General features: G+C 36.6%; 1 long non-coding RNA gene across 1 annotated transcript; it reads right to left on the bottom strand.

Annotated features, from left to right (window-relative positions):
- Positions 1-8819: 8819 nt before the first annotated feature.
- LOC105475277 (uncharacterized) lies at positions 8820-22133 on the bottom strand. The gene is made up of 4 exons (XR_983241.2): positions 22061-22133; positions 16881-16961; positions 11075-11137; positions 8820-8854 (listed from the first exon to the last, which is right to left on the bottom strand). It is a non-coding gene; the product is annotated as an uncharacterized lncRNA (long non-coding RNA).
- Between the last annotated feature and the right edge of the window lie 358 nt (positions 22134-22491).

Raw genomic sequence — 22491 nt, 5'->3', positions numbered from 1 at the left:
TGGCTATTGTAAATGGAATTGCATTCTTGATCTGGCACTCTGCTTGAACAGTATTGGTGTATAGAAACACCACTGATTTTTGTACATTGATTTTGTATCCTGAAACTTTACTCAAGTTGCTTATCATTTTCAGAAGTCTTTTGGCAGAGAGTTTAGTGTTTTCTAGGTATAGAATCATATTATCCAAAAGAGAGATAGTTTGGCTTTTTCTTTTTCTATTTGAATGCCTTTATTTGTCTTTCTCTTGTCTGATTGCTCTTGCTAGCATTTCCCGTACTATGTTGAATAGGAGTGGTTAGAGTAAGCATTCTTGTCTTGTGCCAGTTCTTAAGGGGAATGCTTACAGCTTTTTCCTATTCAGTATAATATTATCTGTGGGTTTGTTATAGATGGCTCTTACTATTTTGAAGTATGTTTCTTCCATGTCTAGTTTATTGAGAATTTTTATTATGGAGGGATGCTGGATTTTATTGAAAGCTTTTTCTGTATGTATTGAGGTGATCATACGGTTTTGTTCTTAACTCTGCTTATGTGGTGAATCACATTTATTGATTTGGTATGTTTAACCAACTTTGCATCCCAGGAATGAAGCCTACTTGATCGTGGTGAATTAACTTTTCCATGTATTGCTCAATTCAGTTTGCTAGTATTTTGTTGAGGATTTTGTGTCTACGTTCAGTAGGAATGTTGGGCTGCAGTTTGTTGGGTTTTTTGTTTTGTTTTGTTTTGTCTTTAGGTTTGGGTATCAGGGTGATGCTGGCTTCATAGAATCAGTAGGGAGGAATACCTCCTCCTCAGTTTTTTGGAATAATTTCAGTAGAATTAGTGCCAGCTGTTTTCTGTACATCTGGTAGAATTTGGCTATGCATTCATCTGGTCTAGTGCTTTTTAAGGTTGATGAGTTTCTTATTGCTAGTTCAGTTTTGGAGCTTGATAATTGTCTGTTCAGGGTTTTAATTTACTCCTGGTTGAACCTTGGGAGGTTGTGCATTTCCAGGAATTTATCAATTTCTTCTATATTTTCTAGTTTGTGAGCATAGAGGTGTTTACAAAAGTTATTGGGCATCTTTTGTATTTCTGTGGGATTAGTTGTGTTGTTACCTTTGTTGTTTCTGATTTTGCTTATTTGGATCTTCTCTTTTTTAATAATCTAGGTAGCAATCTATTGATCTGGTTTATTCACTCAAATGACAAGCTTTTGGTATCTTTGATTTTTTGTATTTATTTTTGGATCTTAATTTCATTCCATTCTGTTATTTCTTTTCTACTAGCTTTGGAGTTAGTTTGTTCTTGTTATTCTATTTTCCTGTAAGTATAATGTTACATTATCAGTTTCAGATCTTTCCAACTTTTTGAACAAGGTGTTTAGTGCTATAGAGATTCTTCTTGACATTGCTTTTGCTGTATCCCAGATATTTGGTATGTTGTGTCTCTGTTTTCACTTATGTCAAAAAGTGTTTTGATTTCTGCCTTAATTTTGTTGTTTGCCCAAAATTCATTTAGGAGTAAGTTGTTTAATGTCCATGTAATTGTGTGGTTTGGGGAGATCTATGTGGCATTGATTTCTATTTGTATTCCACTGTGGCCTGACAGTTTGGCTGGTATATTTTCAATTTTTTTGAATTTATTGAGATTTGCTTTATGGCTAGGCATGCAGTAGATCTTGTAGTATGTTTCTTGTGCTGGGGAAAATAATGTATATTCTGTAGTTTCTGGATGACTCTATCTTCTGTAGATGTCTATTAGGTCCCATTGGTCAAGTGTTTAACTTAAGTCTGGAATCTTTGTTAGTTTTCTGCCTCAATGACCTAACACTGTCTGTGAGTGTTGAAGTCCCCCGCTATTTTTTGTGGCTGTCTAAATATTTTCATAGGTCTAGAAGTACTTGTTTTATGAATCTGGGTGTTCCAATGTTGAGTGTGTTTCTATTTAGGATAGTTATGTCTACTTGTTGAATTTAGCCCTGTATCATAATGTAATGCTGTTCTCTGTCCTATTTTACTATTACTGGTGTAGAATCTGTATTATCTGATATAAGAGTAGTGACCTCTGCTCTTTTTTTCCGTATGAATGATAGATCTTTCTCCAACCCTGTACTTTGACTCTATTGGTGTTATTGTGAGATGAGTCTCTTGAAGACAGTAGATAAATGAGTCTTGCTTGTTGGTTTGCCCAATTGATGTGTCGTGGACAAACAGTAGTACATTTGCCTCCTCTTACTGGTATGTTTCTATTTCTCCCTGCTACTTTTGCAGTTTTTGTTTGACAAATGATGACACCCTGTTGTTTGATTGGTAGATATTCATCACTGTTTTCTTTTCTTTTTGAATGGCATGTTTCAGCCTTATAATATGTTATTTCATTTTGGACTCCATGCTTTAACAATATATAATAATATATCACTCTTCATTTGTTTAATTCTTGTTATCTTGAATTCAACCTTGATGATATTAAGATCATGACTCTGGATGTTTTGTCTGCATTTGAACGATACAGCTTTGTCCATTCACTTATTTTTAACCTTTGGTTTAACTGTGTTCCATAGTATCACATATTCCACCCCCATATACAATGATTGTGTACTACATGGTCTTGAATTTTATTCATTTAGACTATTGAAATCTAGTAGAGTTGTTCAGGATGCAACTTATTTAACTCTGAGTCCTATTTCGAATAAAATTATATGTAGCTTTATGATCTAATTCAAAATTATTTTCTATTCAATAGATATATTTAGCTTATTTTAAGTTGTCCAAAATACAGATATATTTAATCTTACATCCATTCTGTTACTTTGACTTATATTTCCTGTCATTGTAATTATCATCATCACTGTATCTTTCAATATGTGGTTTGTTTTCTTTCACATGTGTATATTTTGTGTGTGTGTGTGTTTGTGTGTGTATAGTTTATTAGTTCCCTAGCAAGAAAAAGAATAAGAAACTTAGCACATCTTTTCTTCCTATTCATCTTCTCTTTCCCTTCCACACTTTATACTATTTAGTAATAGTATGGTTTGTGTGTTTACTTTTATGTAACAGATATGCATGCACTTCTATTACTTTGCTAATTTTTAATTTCTTTTTAATTCCAGTGATTTGAGGTAAGACAATCAGGATGCTTAATCTGTCTTTTTCCTCCTTGCTCATTTCAATTTTTGTCAAGATATTTCTTATTTGTAGGACATACAATATTTACACTGATATGTCACTGTAAACCCCACATTTGTCTTAGCCTTAGGTGTATTATTGTTAAGTATATTCAATGTACATTATATCATAATAGCTAAACTTATTCTCTAGTAGTTTTTTCAAGAAAGATTAGTGGAAGTAATGTTATCTGGTTTCTTGACTATCGCAAACTGTTTGTCTATGGCCTTTATACCTAGAAGTCAGTTGTGCCAGAAAATTATTCCCTCAGTTAAATTTTTTTTCTGTATAGGATTGTTTAGATCACGTCTTCTGACATTAAATGTTTCTGTGGAGGTTGAAGAAACATAATATGGCATGCTTTCCAGGTTATTTTTCAGTATTGACTCTTCTAGATTAATTTTTCCTGGCATGTGGTGTGTCTTCACACACATACATACACACACACACACACACACACACGCATATGGACACACACGGACACATTCAAGACTTTCTTTATAATTTCAAGGAAATTTCTTTGAATTATATTTAAATATTTGTTCTGTAATTTTGTCTTGATTTAGGTTTTGTAGCAATTCCAATTATGTATATGTTGCACATCTTTGTCTTTTTATGTATTTTTTCTGTTTAATTATTTCTTTAATTCTATCTCATTTTCTATCCTCTCTTTCTCTCGTTTCTGTCATCTATGTTTTTTACAGTGTCCCTTTGCTTTTGTATTCCTTCTAATATCTTTTTCATTTCTTTGTTTATTTTATTTTTGCCTTTTATTTTCTATGTTTAGCCAATGCAATTTCATGTCTTGCTGCTTTCTTGCCATCTGTTCCCTGATGTCCGGCATCTTTGTTGTATTGTTGCATTTTCCTTCATAGAAGCAATAATTTCATTAAATTTTGTTATTTGCTTATTTTGTTTTAATTTGGGGACAAACATTGGCCTAGGCTCTTTATTTGCTCCATATCAACATTTTTTTCTGGGCTATTCTTTATTTATTTCAAAATTTTGCTAATCTATTCTTCCTTTTTCTTTATAACTTATTTATTGGATAATGTGCTAATTACTTTTTATACTTGCCTTTAAATGAATTGCATCAGCCCTTTGCTAATTATTATTGTTACCTATGTTTTGAATGAGTTGGACAGTGTTTGCAAGATGTTCTTGGTTGCTGGGACAGAGTAGAATTTTAAGATGCTTTTAGAACCTAATTGCTTTCTTCTAAATTAACACAAAGACAGACTTCTTCCTGCAAATGTCATTTTCATGTCATAGATCTCCCCTGCTTCTCTGATTGTAACTTGATCCTGAGGGACTTCTGGGATTTAATGACTTCTGGGATTAAGCTGCTCACTATTTTTCTCATTTGTTGACCCAGTTAAAGGATATTGTTTTTGTGCATTCAAGTATACCTGTCACCTTCAGGAAATGCATTTTTCCTAGGACTTTCTGCAGCTTCTGGATTCTTTCCTCAGCTTCTCTCCACTTTCTCTCATTGACTCCTATATTTAATGGAAGTTTTTAGAAGCTCTTAAATATATCCTGATATTTTTATCCTGTATTAGTCTGTTTTCACATGCTACAAAGAACTGCCTGAGACTGAGTAATTTATAAAGGAAAGAGGTTTAATTGATTCACAGTTCTACATGGCTGGAGAGGCCTCAGGAAACTTAAAATCATGACAGAAGGTGAAGGGGAAGCAAGTACCTTCCTCACAAGGCAACAGAAGACAGAGCACAGGGGAAACTGTCACTTTTAAAACATCAGATCTCGGGAGAACTCCCTCACTATCATGAGAACAGCATGGGGGGAATTGCTTCCATGATCCAGTCACCTCCCACAAGGTCCATCCCTTGACACATGGGATTACAATTAAGATAAGATTTGGGTGGGGACACAGAACCAAATTATATTATTTCACCCCTGGCCCCTGCCAAATCTCATGTGCTTTTCACATTTCAAAAGCAATCATGCCTTCTCAATAGTCACCCAAAGGCTTAACTCATTCTAGCATTAACTCAAAAGTCTAGTCCAAAGTCTCATCTGAGACAAGGCAAATCCCTTCCCTTATGAGCCTGTAAAATGAAAAGTAAGTTAGTTACCTCCAAGATACAATGGGAGTACAGGCATTGGATAAATATTTCCACTCCAAATTGGAGAAATTGACCAAAACAAAGGGGGCTACAAGCCCCATGGAAGTCTGAAACATAGCAGGGCAGTCATTAAATATTAAAGCTCCAAAATAATCTCCTTTGACTCCATGTCTCACATTCAGGGCATGCTGATGCAAGCAGTGGCTTCCAAGGCCTTGGGAAGTTCCATCCCTGTAGCTCTGCAGGGTACAGCCCCCACAGCTGCTTTCATGGGCTGACACTGAGTGCCTGCAGTTTTTCCAAGTGCATGGTACAAGCTGTTGGTAGATCTACCATTCTGGGGTCTGGTGGATGGTGGCCCTTTTCTCACAGGTCCACTAGGCAGTGCCCCAGTAGGGATTCTGTGTGGGGGCTCCAAGCCAACATTTACCCTCTACATTGCCTTAGTAGAGGTTCTCTGTGAGGGCTCTGCCTCTGCAGCAGATTTCTGCCTGGACATCCAGACATTTCCCTACAGCTTCTGAGATCTAGGTGTGGGCTCCCAAAGCTCAACCTTTGTCTTCTGTGTAGGCCCCAAACCAAATGGAAGCTGCCAAGGGTTGGGGCTTACACCCTCTGAAGTCATGGCCTGAGCTGTACATTGGATCTTTTTAGCCACAGCTGGAGATGGAGTAGCTAGTACACAGGGCACCAAATCCTGAGGTTTCACAGAGCAGTAGGGCCCTGAGCCCAGCACATGAAACCATCTTTTCCTCCTAGGCCTCCAGGCCTGTGATGGGAGAGGTTGCAGTGAGGATCTCTGACATGCCCTAGGGACATTTTCCCCCTTGTCATGGCTATTAACATTTAGCTCCTTATTACTTACGCAAATTTCTACAGCTAGCTTGAATTTCTCCCCAGGAAATGTGTTTTTCTTTTCTACCTCATGGTCAGGCTAAAAATTATCCAAACTTTTATGCTCTGCTTCCCTTTTAAAGAAAAGTTCCAGTTTCAGATAATCACTGGGAATGCATATGACTGAATGCTTTCAGAATCTGCCAGGTAACTGCTTGAATTCTTTGTTGCTCAGAAATATTTTCCACCGATTACCTGAAATCATCTCTCTCAAGTTCAAAGTTCCACAGATCTCTAGGGCAGGGGCAAAACACTCACTGCCAGTATCTTTGCTAAAGCATAACAAGAGTGACCTTTACCCCAGTCCCAATAAATTCTTCATCTCCATCTCAGACCACCTCAGCCTGGACTTCATCATCCATATCACTATCAGCATTTTGTTCAAAACCATTCAACAAATCTCTAGGAAGTTCCAAACCTTTCCACATCTTCCTGTCTTCTTCTGAGCCCTCTCAACTGTTCCAACTCCTGCCCATTACCCATTTCCAAAATCACTTCTACATTTTCATCTTATCTTTATAGCAATACTCCACTCTTGGTGCCCATTTTCTGTGTTTGCTTATTTAAAGGTATCTATTTCTTTAATTCATACGTATGTTCTTTGCTCAAAAAGTAAATTTCCTGTAGACATATGTTGTGTTAGTCCATTTCGACACTGCCATAAAGAACCACCTGAGATTGGGTAATATATAAAGGAAAGAGGTTTAATTTACTCACAGTTCTCATGGCTGGGGAAGCCTCAGGAAACTTACAATCATGAGAGAAAGTGAAGAGAAAGCAAGTACCTTCTTCATAAGGTGGCAGGAGAGAGAGAGAGAGAGCGTGCGCGCACAGGGGGAACCATCACTTTCAAATCAACAGATCTCATGAGCGCCTCCTCTCTATCATGAGAACAGCATGGGGAAAACCACCCCCATGATGCAATCACCTCCCACCATGTCCCTCCCTTGACATGTGGAGATTATGATTAGAGATGAGATTTATGTGGGGAAACAGCCGAATGATGTCATCTCCTAATTTTAAATGGAACTTTTACTTTTGTCTTACATTATCCTGGTTATTTTATTTATTTGTTTGTTTGTTTATTTATTTATTTGAGACAGAGTCTTACTCTGTCACCCAGCCTGGAGTACAGTGGCACCATCTCAGCTCACTGCAACCTCCACCCTCCAGGTTCAAGCTATTCTCCTCCTTCAGCCTCCTAAGTAGCTGGGATTACAGTCGTGTGCCACTACACTTGGGTAATTTTTGTATTTTTAGTAGAGACAGAGTTTCGCCATGTTGGCTAGACTGGGCTCAAACTCCTGACTTCAAGTGATCCACCCGCCTTGGCCTCCCAAAGAGCTGGGATTACAGGCATGAACCACTGAGTCTGGCCCCTGGTTGTTGTTGTTATTATTATTATTATTATTATTGTTATTATTAGAGGAAAGAATGCTTAGCTTATATAGTCACATTTGTCTGGTAAGTCCTTATCTCATTTGTCTACCCCAAATAATAAAGGAAATCAGAGCATTACAACATACCTATCTTTCTTTGAATTGTGTGATTTTCAGAATCATGGAGAAGAATAAAATAATAATCAAAAAAGTCTACTTCTACTTTCATGTCACGGTTTTTGCTAGTAATAAGAATAACAATACCTCTTTCTCTTATTGTTTCTGCTGCAGCAGCACCAAGGGCACAAAAGCATATCTCATTTTCTTTTTCTTTCTGGATTACTTTATTTTAAGAAACTTGGGTCTTTCTATCTTAAAGGGGACCACAGCCATAAAGACTCTTTAGGGGACTGGTGTTTCTACCCACTGCCAAGAGAAACATGTTGCACCCATGCTCAGTGGTTGATACTAGTCATTGACTTATTTCTGGCTATAATTCAAGCTTCTGTTTTTATTCTTTAAAATTGTTCAGGTCCTGATCCTTGGCTTCTTTTGAAATTGACTTCTGTTCCTCCATTTCTTTCATGCAGGCAAGCACAGCTGGGCACCTCTGTTGACAGTTTCCAGGTTTGAATTGCACAGTGATGGAAGCCAAGCCATCCTTAGGTGTCTGGAACACATTTTATCTTTGGAAATCTGACACACCCTGAATATTGTTGACATTTGAGGCATAGTGCCAGACTCATCCAAGCACATAGCTATTTCCCTAGGAAACCATCTAATATGGGTATTTAAAAGCTACTATTTTATTGCCATTGGATGCCATTAAATGCTGGTTCGTGAACTCAGAAAAGAAAACATTGCAGTTGAGAAAATAGAAAATCCTCTAAAATGGTCTGTGTCTGTGTGGGACATTTAAATATAACAGAAAAAAAAAACCAGTAAGTTCAAAATGATGTCGTTTTACCTCGTGAGTTTTTATTTTAACTTTATTGTGGGCGTGTTATTTTTGCACCTTGATGATATTTTAATGTAAAAGCACAATTGTTATCCAATGTTTAAGCTCAGAACTTGACTATATATGAGACTATCTTTTATTTTTACTATTAGAGCGTTTTGATAAATGAAAAAGAGAAACAGCAACTTTCTGTATTTATTCATACATGCTACCCATTGCCGGTTTTTAGTCATTAAAAAACTGTAGGCTATCCCTCAAATTCACTATAGCCTAATCCCCTGCTAGGCACGGAATAGAGCTAGATATCTATTTTTAAAAATCATGTCCATTTAATGAAAGTAAAACTTACCATATATCCAGAGGTTTGGTCTTTATTTCATCTTTCTGAAAATATAAATATAATTTAATTGGGTCAGAATCCTGTCTCATCATTATTATTTGTTATTCCCTTTCTTTTCAGCTACATCAATCTGCTTTATATTTGCATCATTGAACTTGCTTGTCTTTATTTTCCAGCTCTAACATGCCAATCCTCCCTCACTATTGCCAGCCCAAAACATCTCTTCAGTGGAGTATTACTTAATTTATACACATAATACTTATGACATTGGTCTGTCCTGGGAAGTGTATCAACCAACTATTAAATGTCTAATGTTTTGGAATTTAAGACAAATTATTATATCAGTCTGTTATAAACAACAGAAGCTGATTTAGTTTGATTAAGCAGAAGTTTATTAAAAAGATATTGGATAGCTAACATAATTGTTGAAAGACCTAGAGAATAAGACTTGAGGTTAAGCTTCTAGGCAGAATGGCCAAAACTGTGCCATGGGATTGTCTTAATGACAAAACTACCATGAACAGTGGTCACCCACAGAATGGCACACAAAACTGTTGCTGCTGATGCTTTTGCCCACCAGTCCAATTTCTGCACAAGAAAACTGACATTGAAACCACTGGGAAGTCACCACTACTTGCACCATTGCCACCACAGGCACCACCACCACCAAAGAATTTCTCCAGCTGGGTTTCTTCTAAGAGTTCAACATGCAGGGTTTGTACCACAGAGGAGAAAGAAGTAAGACTGAGCAAAGATGGAAGTTGAGCTGTGACATAGGCCCAAAGTAGACCTCAACTGACAATACGGCAATCTTGGGAGCTAAAGTTTGCTCCTAGTTGGATTAAAGCTGCAAGAATTTTGTATCCTTATATTGAACAGTCATTAGATATGAGCTACACTGGGAAGGGACATGACCTTGGGAAAGGTGACTCTCTAGAGCTGAGGCAACCCTTGAAAAAACAGATAACTGAAGGTTGTTTGCCAACAGCATCCTCAGCATTTAGGAGGAAGCATGTGCAGTCCACTTCTTGCATTGCTTGAATTCACTACATATATATTTTTGGAGCAACTCCTCTAAGATTGTCACAGAATTCTCTTTCTGGAGGAACCTAAAAGAGTACGGTTAGTAGAATGAAATATACCTGCCAATACTGCAGCTGATGTTGGGACCTCAAATGATCTCATTGTCTCTTTCATTTACTGTCCTCTGTAGATCCCTCTTATCTTCAACTAGCATCTCTGCTGGTCTACATGCCTTATCTACTACCACTACCCAGACCCTCATCGCTGAGAAGTCTGTGACACTGGCCACCATGCTTTTTGCAGACTGAGGTTTCTGCACTTTCCCATTACCATCAAAATTCAACAAGGGAGTACTAAGAGGCACCCAAACATATTTTTCTCTGTCCTCATTGTGTCACATCAGCCCTGCCTCCTTGTGTTGATCAGAATTAATTATCCCTGCCATGATGATGGTTACTCTTTTGCTGCTTGTCCCTTGGCATAAAGAGCCTGAAGTGCCCAGGTCATAGCTTATAATTCACAGGAATCTTATTTAAACCCTGTTCCCTGCTTGGCAACCAGGATCTCTCAACTCTCTGTAGAGTTCAGAGTTGTGGGGATGGCAAGCACAAATTCTCAAGTGGGTCACTTGTTGTGATAGTAAGCACTTCCACTTCTTGGTTTCCATTCCCATGTAATATTCCGATTAAAGATGTATCACCATATAAAGGTTAATGACTCAAAATTCATACTCATTGTTAAAGTAATCAACAATATGTGTAGCAAATGAAAATATTTTAAAAGCGTTAAAATTGTTTAGTTCAACCTTCATTTGTTTTGATAAAGAAAATTAATTTGAATACATTGTTTTCCCCAAGGAAGCTATATATGCAAGGTTTTGTTTTCCTTGTTGTTTACTGTATTTATCCTTAAGTTTTCTCCCATAAGGATGCATGGTACTAAGAAGGAATTGTTTACTCTTTCCCATGGAAAATTTGGGCTAAGTAAGGATTGCACTAGTCTCTTTTCCTCACTCTATACATCTTCCTGCTAGGGGCAGGAATGATTCAATAAAGGAAAAGGTTATGTTCTCATGAGACTCATAGTCTTTTCATCAGCATACACATGACTTTATCCAATTGAAAGGGAAGAGCCATGAGACAGAATGGTTAACACAAAAAGGGACACGTCAGGATGTTGAAACTCTGGCTATTCATTCACTCCCTTGAGGAGAAAATCCATCCCTCCACCTAATGGCATACCCATCAATGAAGTGTCGTGGCTTCTTTATGGAGTCTTGCTCCATTGACACATTGCAAATGATTCTGAAAGGTAAATGAGATATGGAGGATTAGTATTAGATACAGGTTACCTTTTTTTTCCTGTGTTTCTAAAGTTGTCACTTTAGACCCACTTTGCTGGGTCACTTAACTAGGCAAGCTAATTCAAACAGGAGGGTCTCTGAGTTGTCTCTCTTTTTCCCTTGTGCTGACACAATAAATAATACTCAGGACTGAGAAAATAGTTCATGTTTTTAAAGAACCTACTAGGAAGGGACTAAGACTTACATGCATTATTTAATTGTACCTTACAGGAATCTTAATGAGATAAATATTATTATTCCCATGCTCTAACAAAGAAACTGAGGTCACATAGTGATTGCATGTTTGAACAGGAATTTTATCCTTTTTTTGTTTTACACTAGTCTAGAATAAGGAGCTGTCTACATTGAGCATAATATTTTTTTTCTGTAGAAATAGTCTCCACTGAAAATTATGTGAATATGTAATGCACATATTGAGATGTTACACTGAATGTACACATACGAATTTTCTTTGTAAAATACAGATACACGATGTTCTTCATAATCTAGCTTCAACACACATATCTTCTTTCATCTCCCAAAACTCTTCCCACTACCTCTATGCCTTGTGACTTGGATCCTTTTATAACTTTGTCTGAAATATCATCCCAACATCTTAGCTCAAAAGTCCACTGCCTGCTGCAACTTCTCTGATGATCAGCCCCCCAATCCCCCATCTAAGTTTCCTCTTGTGCTCTATTTGCATTTTTATTTTACTCCTCTTTTAATACTTACCACACTATAACATTCATTAGAAGTAATTATGTACATTCCTAGTGTCTCCAGTAATCTATATGGCCCTTAAAGGGTGAGTTAAACTTGATTCATTTTTTCTAGAGCCTAGCATAGTACCTTACTCATTGTATGCACTATGAGTGCTTGTTCGACTAATCTGCAAACGTTTCCAAAATTTTTTTGTAAGCGGGCTAGATGTTTATATATGCAGATAATGCTATTTTGTAATTTGTTCAAGTGGGCAAGTTGAACTGATTTGTTAATGCTATTCTAATCCACTGGAGATGAAGTCCACTGGAGAAGAGAGTCTTCAGTAGGCCAAATCTATCCCTTATGTCATTTCTGGCACTAATGATATTGCTAAAGGAACATTATCAATGTTCTGAGATAAAATTCACTGAGAGATATTTGACTCTTTTTAAAAAGAATAATTGCTTCTTCTGGTGTTTGTGGGAAAGGCAGTATAGCATGGTGTTTAAAAGCATGAACTCTAGAGCCAGATTCCCTGAGTTTGAATCCTGCCTCTACTGTTTGCTGCCCATATGGCCCTGGGATACTTACTTATCTGTGCCTCATTTTTTCCATTTATAAAATAGGAATATTAAAAGTACCAAGGTAATTGAATCAATATAAGGATTCAATTCAACTATATTAACTGAGTGAGTTAATATAGGCAAATCACATAGAACATTTCTCTGCACGTGGTGAAGCTTTAAGTGTTTATTGTTATTCACCATACTTTCTAAGTTTTCCTCCCTTGAATATTGAATTCTGTTGAAACAGCAGCCAACCATAAAACATCCTTCCACTCTCAAAAACTCTCAAAATAGCATGGAAGAATGAAACCAATTTTTAAAAATGTTTTAGTTGTTGAAACACAAACTCTTTCAAATAAAGTGTCAAATTTCTTAATAAAATTACTTTAAGTCCTGCAAATGCAAGAAGCCTAGGGAAATGCAAGTAAAAGTGACATCTTCTGTTTACTAATGATTTTCATACTCTGATGTAATTAATATTTGTCTGCTATTTGAATTATATTTTAGACTTTATAGGATCCTGTTCACACCAAACAAAATCCCTTTTATGTGCATGTGCTTGAGTGCATAATACTACACTGGTTTTATAATCTGTAATTACCATAAAACCAAAGTGAAATGTCAGATCAGGTTAAAATGAATTTTTCTCCTTTAATAAACTACAAAGGCAATGCCAGTTAGGATATTTAAATTTCCCTAAATAATATAATTAGCAGTTTCATTGTCTCATAATTTGCCATTTTCAAGCCAAAGTTCTGAATTTATTGTGCAATTATTTTACTTCTCTTACCTATAAAAGGTTGCAGTTTCTAGGGCGAGCCAGTTGCCTTATAGAACTGACTAGCAATCATGCATAGTATTTTTTGAGCAGAATTGAATATGTGTCATCCAATTGAAGTGATTAGGGAAGGTGGGCAAGCTGAATGTAATTACCAAAGTTGGCCTGTGCCCAGCATCCTGTAGATGGCAGCCAGATGCTCTTATAAATGATGGAGTTTCTAGGTCTGTTTCTAAAGGGATTGCATGCCACTGGCCTTGCCAAGTTATAAAGTTATTTTCTCTTTTTCACTGTTCAAACTTGTAAAGATTACTCAGGCTTTTTGAAATGAAATTAGAGCATCTAGCGGTAGGTCATATCAAGGATGTTAGAGCAATCTGACAGTGACATCTGTCACTCCATCTATGCCAGATTTGATTTGAGGGATTTGGCTGGTAAAGTGTCCAGTGATTCCCTCACTGTTCTATATTTGTCATCCTGTCATAAGGATTGGCTGCATCTTCAGGGTGTCACCCAAGTCAAAGAGGGGAATACTCCCAGGTAGAAGAGGACCACAGCGCAGTCCAAGCCACAGAATTAGTTGATCACTCCAGCTAGGATCTGAAAACAGATCCACAAGGTTCATATGGAAATGATAATTTCAGTTTTACTTTTTTGTTTGTAAAACATTACATATATTTTTAATGTAGTAAAATTGTTCAGTTGAATATAAATAAATTTAGGGAATCTCTTTATTCCTTAGTTCTTTAATTTATTCTGGGAAAACATTCATTTGGTCATTTATTCAACAAAAATTTAGTAAATATTCCATGCAAAGAGAATAGTACTTGGAAAAGCCTGGGGATGAGAGATAGACGCGGCAGTTCCAAGAGGGAAAAGACATTATTATGGCCAAACCAGTTTAGGACTAAGAACAAGAAGAAGGAATTTAAGATTTTTAAATAAGAAATTGATGATGAGACTGCATTTTCTGGCAGATTATTTTGGCTATACAATGTACAAGGCATATTGGAGAGGAGGGGCAAGAGAAACTGTAAGGAAAACCACTAGGAGGTTACGTCGAAATATGGACAAGAGATGACGCCCTGACACAAGATAGTGAAAATGAGAAGTGGATGAACTTTAGAGAATTTAGGAAGCAGAAGAATAGGCTTTAGGAGACAGCAGATATGAGCAGTGGCAAGGTTGGGAAGAAGGCACAGGAAATGTGTCTGATATAGGTAACTGGGTGAAAGGTAGTTCTATTTATTGAGACTAGAATCCCAGATGCAAGATTGGAGGAGATAATGACTTTGATTCAGACATGCTGAGTTCAAGGAAAATGTGAGATATGAAATAGAAATATCCAGTAGGCAGTTGTAAATATAAGTATATGGATAGGAAGGAAGACAAGAAGGTCTTCGCTTGAGTCTTAGATATACTCCCAGACACTATTTTGCATAAGGGAATTAAAAACTTCCTAGGAAAGTACTCAATTCAGGAAAGTGCTAAATTTGGATAATGGACCAATGACGTAAATATTGTAGGAAAAGTGTGTTTCTGCACAAAATATATTGTCTATTTTCAGCACATTTCTTCAGCTGAGTTCTCATAGGTTTACATTAAAATTTTTGCAGTAAAAGTGTAATAGATATTTTAAAGGGGTGGCCTTAATCAAAGCCCCATGGTGCCTTGAGATCAGGATATCAACAGCATTGGTGCCAGTTAAGTAAGCTCGGCTGACAAATGGCAGGCTTCATGAGACATAGCTGAAGGCCCTGAAACATCAGGCACTCACAGGTCTTGGCCTGTGTACCCAAAGACATCAGCAGTAGAAGGTTGACTTTAAAGAGAGAATCAGGGGCAGCAGAACCTTGGCAGACATGGGTGGTGTTGACTGAAACCATCAGCAGCAAAATAACAGGCACTACAGAGTCACCAAAAGAACTAGTTGATGGAGAACATGATGGAGAAATCGGACATAAAAAATCAATTTAAGGGGAAAGTTGGTATGCCCTTGGAAGTGGTGGTGACAGAGCCAGAGATGTTCTCTTCTGCAACTGTTTATGTGACATTATTTTTAACATTAGTCTGGGACAACCTAGGGAGAAAAAATCTACCTGTTGCATATTCGTCATATATATTGAGAAGTCATGTTTTAGCTTTCTTTTTAAAGGTAAATTTGATATCTTATTATTAAAAACCTAAAGCCAATTACTTTTTAAACAATATGGATTCTAGTTCGTTAATCCCGTCAGTGGTTTTAAATGGAAAAACAGTTTTTCTACCTCTCTTTAGAATCAAATGATATGAATTTTCTTTATTATAGTTATGCGATTATTTTTATATGAGAGATAATACTCAACTGAAACAAGTCTCCCTACTATAAGTAAAAAGTAAAAGATGTGCATCCCTAATTTAGATTTTAATTTTATCTAATCATTAATTCATTTTTGCATATAAGCTATGTTCTGTCAAATAAATTAATTAGGGCAATTTCTTGTGGTCGCATATGCCAAACATTGTAAGAGGTTAAGAAAGTGCTATCAAATTGGCTGGCTGCGGTGACTCACGCCTGTAATCCCAGCACTTTGGGAGGCTGAGGCGGGTGGATCATGAGGTCAGGAGATCAAGACCATCCTGGCCAACATGGTGAAACCCCGTCTCTACTAAAAATATTAAAAACAATTAGCCAGATGTGGTGGCATGTGCCCGTAGCCCCAGCTACTCAGGAGGCTGAGGCAGAATTGCTTGAATCCAGGAGGCGGAGGCTGCAGTGAGCCAAGATTGTGCCACTGCACTCCAGCCTGGCAACAGAGTGAGACTCCATCTTAAAAAAAAAAAAAAAGTGCCATCAAATTATGTTTTTAATTTGATTTAATTTGATAAGAAGTAATATATGGTGATAAAATTGCAAAGAGAAATAAGCTCCTATTTTTTGATTAAAACACTCAAAAACTCCAAACTGCATAGTGTTATAATGCTTTACAGCCAGGCATTGTATCTAGGCTCTGTTATTTTGCAAGCAAGTTACTTTAATCTCTTTGAGCTTTAGCTTTCTCTTGGGTAAAATGAATAGCTTGTATATAATGCTTGGAAAATATTAAATCTATGTATTCTTATTTCTCTCTGTAAATCTTGTTCCCTTGATGCTACCCTCAGAATGAGGAGGATGTGACATTAGGGGAAGTCACTGACATAGAGTAACGGGGTAAAAGAAAAGAAAAAAAGAAAACTTTTCTGGACCCAGGGGAGGAGGAGGAAAGGGAACAGGGCGTGAAAACAGTGGTCAGGCAGTGACCTAAATTCCAACCCCATCCCTCAAACCTCACAATTCAAACCTGAAGCGTGTGTGGGAGAGCGAGGATTAGGTTTTAAAAGGAGAATCAGTCAAAGGGGATATGGGGAAACCTTCAACCCAACTTCTTTGTTCAGACTCTGGAAGGAAATTACCTCAGAGGAAAACAAAATGGGGCTGTCTCATCAAAATAAAAATGGTGGTTAGAAGATGAGATGCCTGAAATGAATGTGCTGAATGGGAATTTCAGCTCAGCCACAGGGAGATTCATAACTCAGTTAGAGGAAAGGTTGGGCTGAGGCAACAGAGATGGCCAAACAACATGGGAGCTTTGCCAATACTTCATGGTTGTGGACTTCAACATAAGAGCATGCATTACCTTAAAGAACAGTCTAAGTGTGAGGATCCATCTTCATCACAAGAAGGCACGTAAAACTTAGCTTCCTTATTTAGAGTCCATCTGGAAAAGGAAGAGATAGAAGAAAATAGGAAAGATGAAGTATTTACACCTTCCACAAAAAGGGATGGTAATATGGTGGAAAAAACAAACTTGCTTTAAAACTTTCTTAACAGATAAACTTGTAACTATTTACTGCATACAACATGATGTTTTGAATAAGCCAGGCACAGTAAGACAAATACCGGATGATCTCACTCATATGCAGCATCTAAGAAAGTTGATCTCATAAAAGTAGAGAGTAGAATGGTGGTTACCAGAGGCTAAGGTGGTTGGAGAACATGGGAGTTGGGCAAAGGATACAAAATTTCAGTTAAATAGGAGAAATAAGTTCAAAAGATATATTGTGCAACATGGTGAACTATAGTTAATAATATATTGCATTCTTGCAAAGTGCTAAGAGAGTGATGTAAAGTATTCTCATCACAAAAATCATAACTATGTGAGGCAATTTCTTTCATTTGGAAAGTTGTCCTCATTCCTCCCACCCTGCACTCCTACTACAGATTGAAATCAAATATGGTACTCTCGCTCTCTCTCTCTATATGTGTGTGTGTGTGTGTGTGCGCGCGTGCACGCGCATGTATATGTATATTTATATATGTATACACACTATATATGTGGTTTTATCTATATTTTAATTAAATATATACACACAACTATATATGTAATATATGTATATGTCCATATATAGTATATACACACATATCTACTATATATGTCATATACAATATATCTACTATATATCATATATCTACTATATGTAATATATAGTGTATATAAAATATATATGATATCTATCTACTATATATCACATATATCTACTATATGTGATATATCTACTATATATAGTAGATCTATATAGATATATAGTAGATAGATATATGTGATATATATCACATATAGATATATATCATATATAATATATATGATATGATTATAAACACTCTGAGTTAAATGTATAAATTATCAGCCATATTTACAAAATTTTTTAAAAGAAGCACAGAGCCCAGCCAGTGTTTCAAATGTGTTAACTGCCTAATAAAAGCATTTTAATTCACATTTAACAAATATTTGTTGAGTTATTGAGTGTTAATATAGCAAGCTTTCTGCTAGGCACTAGATACCACCATAGGTGGTCAAGGCACATTGATAGGGTCCCTGCTTCCAGTTGGTTTGTAAGGTTATAACAGTGATATTTAACTTGACTCTCAGAGTGAATTAATGCCTCAGGCTTCATAGGCAAGCCTCAAATATATCAGTGGAGAGAAAAAAAAAAACACTATACAAAAAGAAGGAAAGAAGAGAGGAGCAAGAGTGATGTAACAACACTTCACCAACAATTATCCTGACTGTTTCCAGGATATTTTGTATCTTGCACAGCCAATGCTCATGCCTGACCTAATTCTAAAAGGAAAGTTAATGGGGATGATTATGAATGGCAACAGCATGGCTCACTGGCTTTTCAAGAGCTGACTTAGCCTGCCCCAAGGAGGTTCACCTTGCTGGTGAAATCATATCTTTTGAGAATCAAGAAAATTCAAGACGTTTGATGCTTGTAATACTGGTTACTAAAAGCTGATCGTAGTTCTTAATCTATATTTTAATTAAACATAATTTTATATGACAAAACGTTTGCAATTTATAGCAGTTTTCTCATTCAATTATTTGAGTATAACAGGAGAGAGGATGTTATTTTTCTATGCTGCAACAATACTCATTTATAGGGGCTGTTAATGGTTTGGGGTATGTCATATACCTAATCGCAAGCCATATAATATTATAATGAGGTACTAAGGACCATTATTAATTTAATAATTCCAAGTTTAGATGCTGCAAAAAGAGCAACATTGAACAAATATTCCAGTTCCACAAATTATCCGTAGTAAAATGTCATTGAATTAATTTAGAATTTCTGAAGGAATTGCTGAGGCTTGATGCAGCAGATTATGGGGAGAGTGGGGTGGAAATTTTCATAGTTTGAGCCAAGGAATTGGTGAAGAGAGAACCCACAAGAAAATATATGTTCTTATTCTAACACAGGACTTTGTATAGGTAGAGATGTTTCCTTAATTTGGATGCAGTCCAGAGACTTGAAAAGCATTATTTATCAGTTGAGTCATTATGGGCTTCAGCTAAGAGGCTCATCGTTCATTACAGGAAGCCTCGGGAAAATGATTTCATGGCCAAGTTCCATATAAATTACAGTACATGATAATAGTGATAATTCAGTAACAGTAGTCACCTAAATATTGTTATGAATTTCTAATCCTAGGAAACAACATGTCATTGCCATGCCAGGTTTTCTTATGTAAACATGTTGATCCTTTGCATGAAATTTCTCTTCCTTCTGCCTGAAAAGCCTTTCCCTCATTCTGCCCCCATGAAAAGCTTCTATTTATCCTTCCATTTCTTCTCATGACTTTCCTCTAAAATGTGCTCCTCAGGCCTTTCCCTTTTCTATTCTCCATCTGAACATTTTAACAAACTCCATTAAAGTTCTTTTACTGCTGTATTCCAATTATTTGATGGCATGTTTGTTCTAGGCTGTGAACAACTTGAAGGTGGAGATCATGTTTTCGATTTTCATAATTCTAGTACCCATTGGAGTGGTGCATAAGAACAGCTCAATTCTATTTGTTGAATTTACTTTTATTAATTAATTTTTATTTTTATTTTAAATTCCAGGGTACATGGGCAGGATGTGCAGGTTTGTTACATAGGTAAACATGTGTCATGGTGGTTTTGGGCACCTATCAACACATCACCTAGGTATTAAGCCCAGCATGCATTAACTGTTTTTCCCAATGCTCTCCCTCCCCCGACCCCACTCCCTGATAGGCCCCAGTGTGTGTTGTTCCCCTCCCTGTGTCCATGTGTTCTTATAGTTCAGCTCACTTATAAGTGAGAACATATGGTGTTTGGTTTTGTTTTCTGTTCCTGGGTTAGTTTGCTGAGGATAATGGCTTCCAGCTCCATCCATGTCCCTGCGAAGGACATTGTCTCATTTGAATTTACTTTTAAGATATTGAGTGGGTCAAACCAGGTCACTAGGTATCTATTATAATGAGAATTTTTTATTTGGGATTTTCCTCCCTCATCTCTCTTCTGGTTAATTGTATAACCAGCACATCCTTCACTCAGAAGGCTCCACACAGTAGCAACATTCCAGCGGGCTCTAATAATGGGCAGGCACTAATGAGGAGGACAAGAAGGAGAAGAGCACCTCGCAGATCATAAAAAGACGATCACATGCAAAGGGAGGGTGGAGCACGGAGCAGGAAGTAGCAGATCTGGCATTTTGTTAAAGGAAGTTAGACTCGATTGTGGGCACTGAGACTTGAAAAGTTGAGTGGATTTTAATTCGCTTGAAAAATAAAACAGTAGAGATTACAGAGGGAGAGCATGTTAAACAGTAAAGATGATGTCTACTTTTTAAAAAGTGTTCATCTTGAATAAATTACACAAAGGGCTAAATGAGAGGTCATGTGCTATTGGCCAGTGTGCTTTGCCCTGCTCCAAATGTGTATCATTTTGCTCATCCGTTGTTTGAAATAGGGCAAATTTAAAATTCAAAAGATTTCACATAAAAATCTAAGTTTCTGAAACTTCTTTAAAAATTTGGAAATCCGAAGAAACTTTGTTTACATGGTGACACCCTAGAGGACACAGCAGAGAAAAGCAGTGAAGATTGTAGAAACTGGAGTCGAACTGCTTCTGTCTAAAGCCAGCTCTATCTCCATGCACAGAACACTTCCTAAAATGAGACATGCCCATTCACATCAAAATAATAGCAAATGCTACTTTTAATGATAGCATTATAGTTTTTAAGCATTTAAAAATTATTTTAAAATATTGCTTTTTCCATTTTCTCCTTTTTAAAATGTCTTTTGAATGTTTTATAAGATGAATTAATTAGAATATATTGTACATATACACATAGATATATGATCTCCACACAATAAACATATCTTTAAGTCTCCATTTCATCAGTTAAAAAGTATGCATGTTTCAAGATCTTTTCAAAACATTTTATTTACATTAAATTTAAAATTACATGGGTTTTATGGGTAAATATCCTTTAACAAAGACCTGGAAATTTCTGTAACCTCTTGTAAAACTAACTTGTTGTATTATGAATTCTTCAAGATAATGCAATTCATACTAATGAAAGTTGAAGAGTACTAAATGTATACTTCAGTGCCTATATCAACCAGCAAATATAAATTCTAATCCTCTTGCCTCCTTCCCTCAACTTTGTTTTCAGGGACCTTTCTGTTCAACCACAATAGTCCAAAACTTTGAACATTCTCTTTCCTTAACAAATTATTTAAAATACAGCCACTAAAAAGGCAGTTCTCTTTGGAAGCAAAGGAGTGAATTACCTCACATGATCTCTTCTTGCCTATAATTGAAAAACCCCTTTGAACAAGTAGAATCATGGGATTTATACTTGATTTATTTCTAGTGTTGATTGTTAATCATCACCTCTAACCACACATCCAAAACTGAAAGGGAATGGGCATGAATCAAGTATTTCAACACCTTAGAGAGAGGTTTCATATAAATACAAGGTACTATTCATAGATACCACACCTTAAATGACTTTCTTCTTTCAATAGAAAAGAAAAGGAAACAAAGCCCAACCCCAAAAGCCTGCTGATCACATCGACTACCAGGGGACACTGATTATGGACTACAGGACTTTAACCTAGCTATTTGGTGCCATTAGAATGTCTGATTTTTCAGTTACTAGAGTTTAAAAAAGATTTAACACCGAATTAAACTTGTATCTATTTAAAGTACAATTTTTGAGCCTCTTAGCTTATTGTAAATACAATAGCATTATGCCAAACCCTCAAAGTATAATAACCTTTCTCCCCACCCTGGCATCTTCTGAGAAGTTCAGCAGAAGACTGTACCCACTGACTAAGTTTGAATCTTTTGTACTCCAGTTCTTTTCTGACCTCCAGATAGGTTCTCATTTGACTACAAGTCAACATAACCTTGGTCACCTGAGCATTTCATTGAACAGAATATACCCTTCAGGATAGCAAAGTTAAATGGGAACATGGTGAGGCCTGGCTGTCCGTGTTCATTACCAGCTCTGTCACTGAGTAGCTGTCCAACTTGGCCAGGTTCCTTAATCTCTTTGTGGTTTTCTTCACTCCTCTGTAAAAGGAGAAGGACAATATTACCTACCTCCTAGCACTGTGAGAATTAATCAGGTGATCTTTGTTAAAGGTCTGAGTGCATACGCACTTGGAATGCTACTCCTCCACTAGAATGCAAGCATTCACAGGCTAAGACCCATGCCCAGCACAGTGGATGTTCACGGAGTATTTGTTAAATGAAGATCTTTTATTTTTACAAGGTCTTTATAGATTCAGAAATACATATATTTATGGTGTTTATTATATGCCAAACACTGTTCTAAGTACTGTGCAAATATTCACTCATTTAATCCTGAAAACATCCATATAAGGAAGGCAGTAATATCCTATTTTCCAGAGAAAGAAACTGAAACACAAAT

Source organism: Macaca nemestrina, chromosome 4 (assembly GCF_043159975.1).
Source record: "Macaca nemestrina isolate mMacNem1 chromosome 4, mMacNem.hap1, whole genome shotgun sequence".
Taxonomy (NCBI): Eukaryota; Metazoa; Chordata; class Mammalia; order Primates; family Cercopithecidae; genus Macaca; species Macaca nemestrina.
The sequence above is the reverse complement of the archived record's forward strand: the minus strand, read 5'-3'. Positions and strand labels throughout refer to the sequence as shown.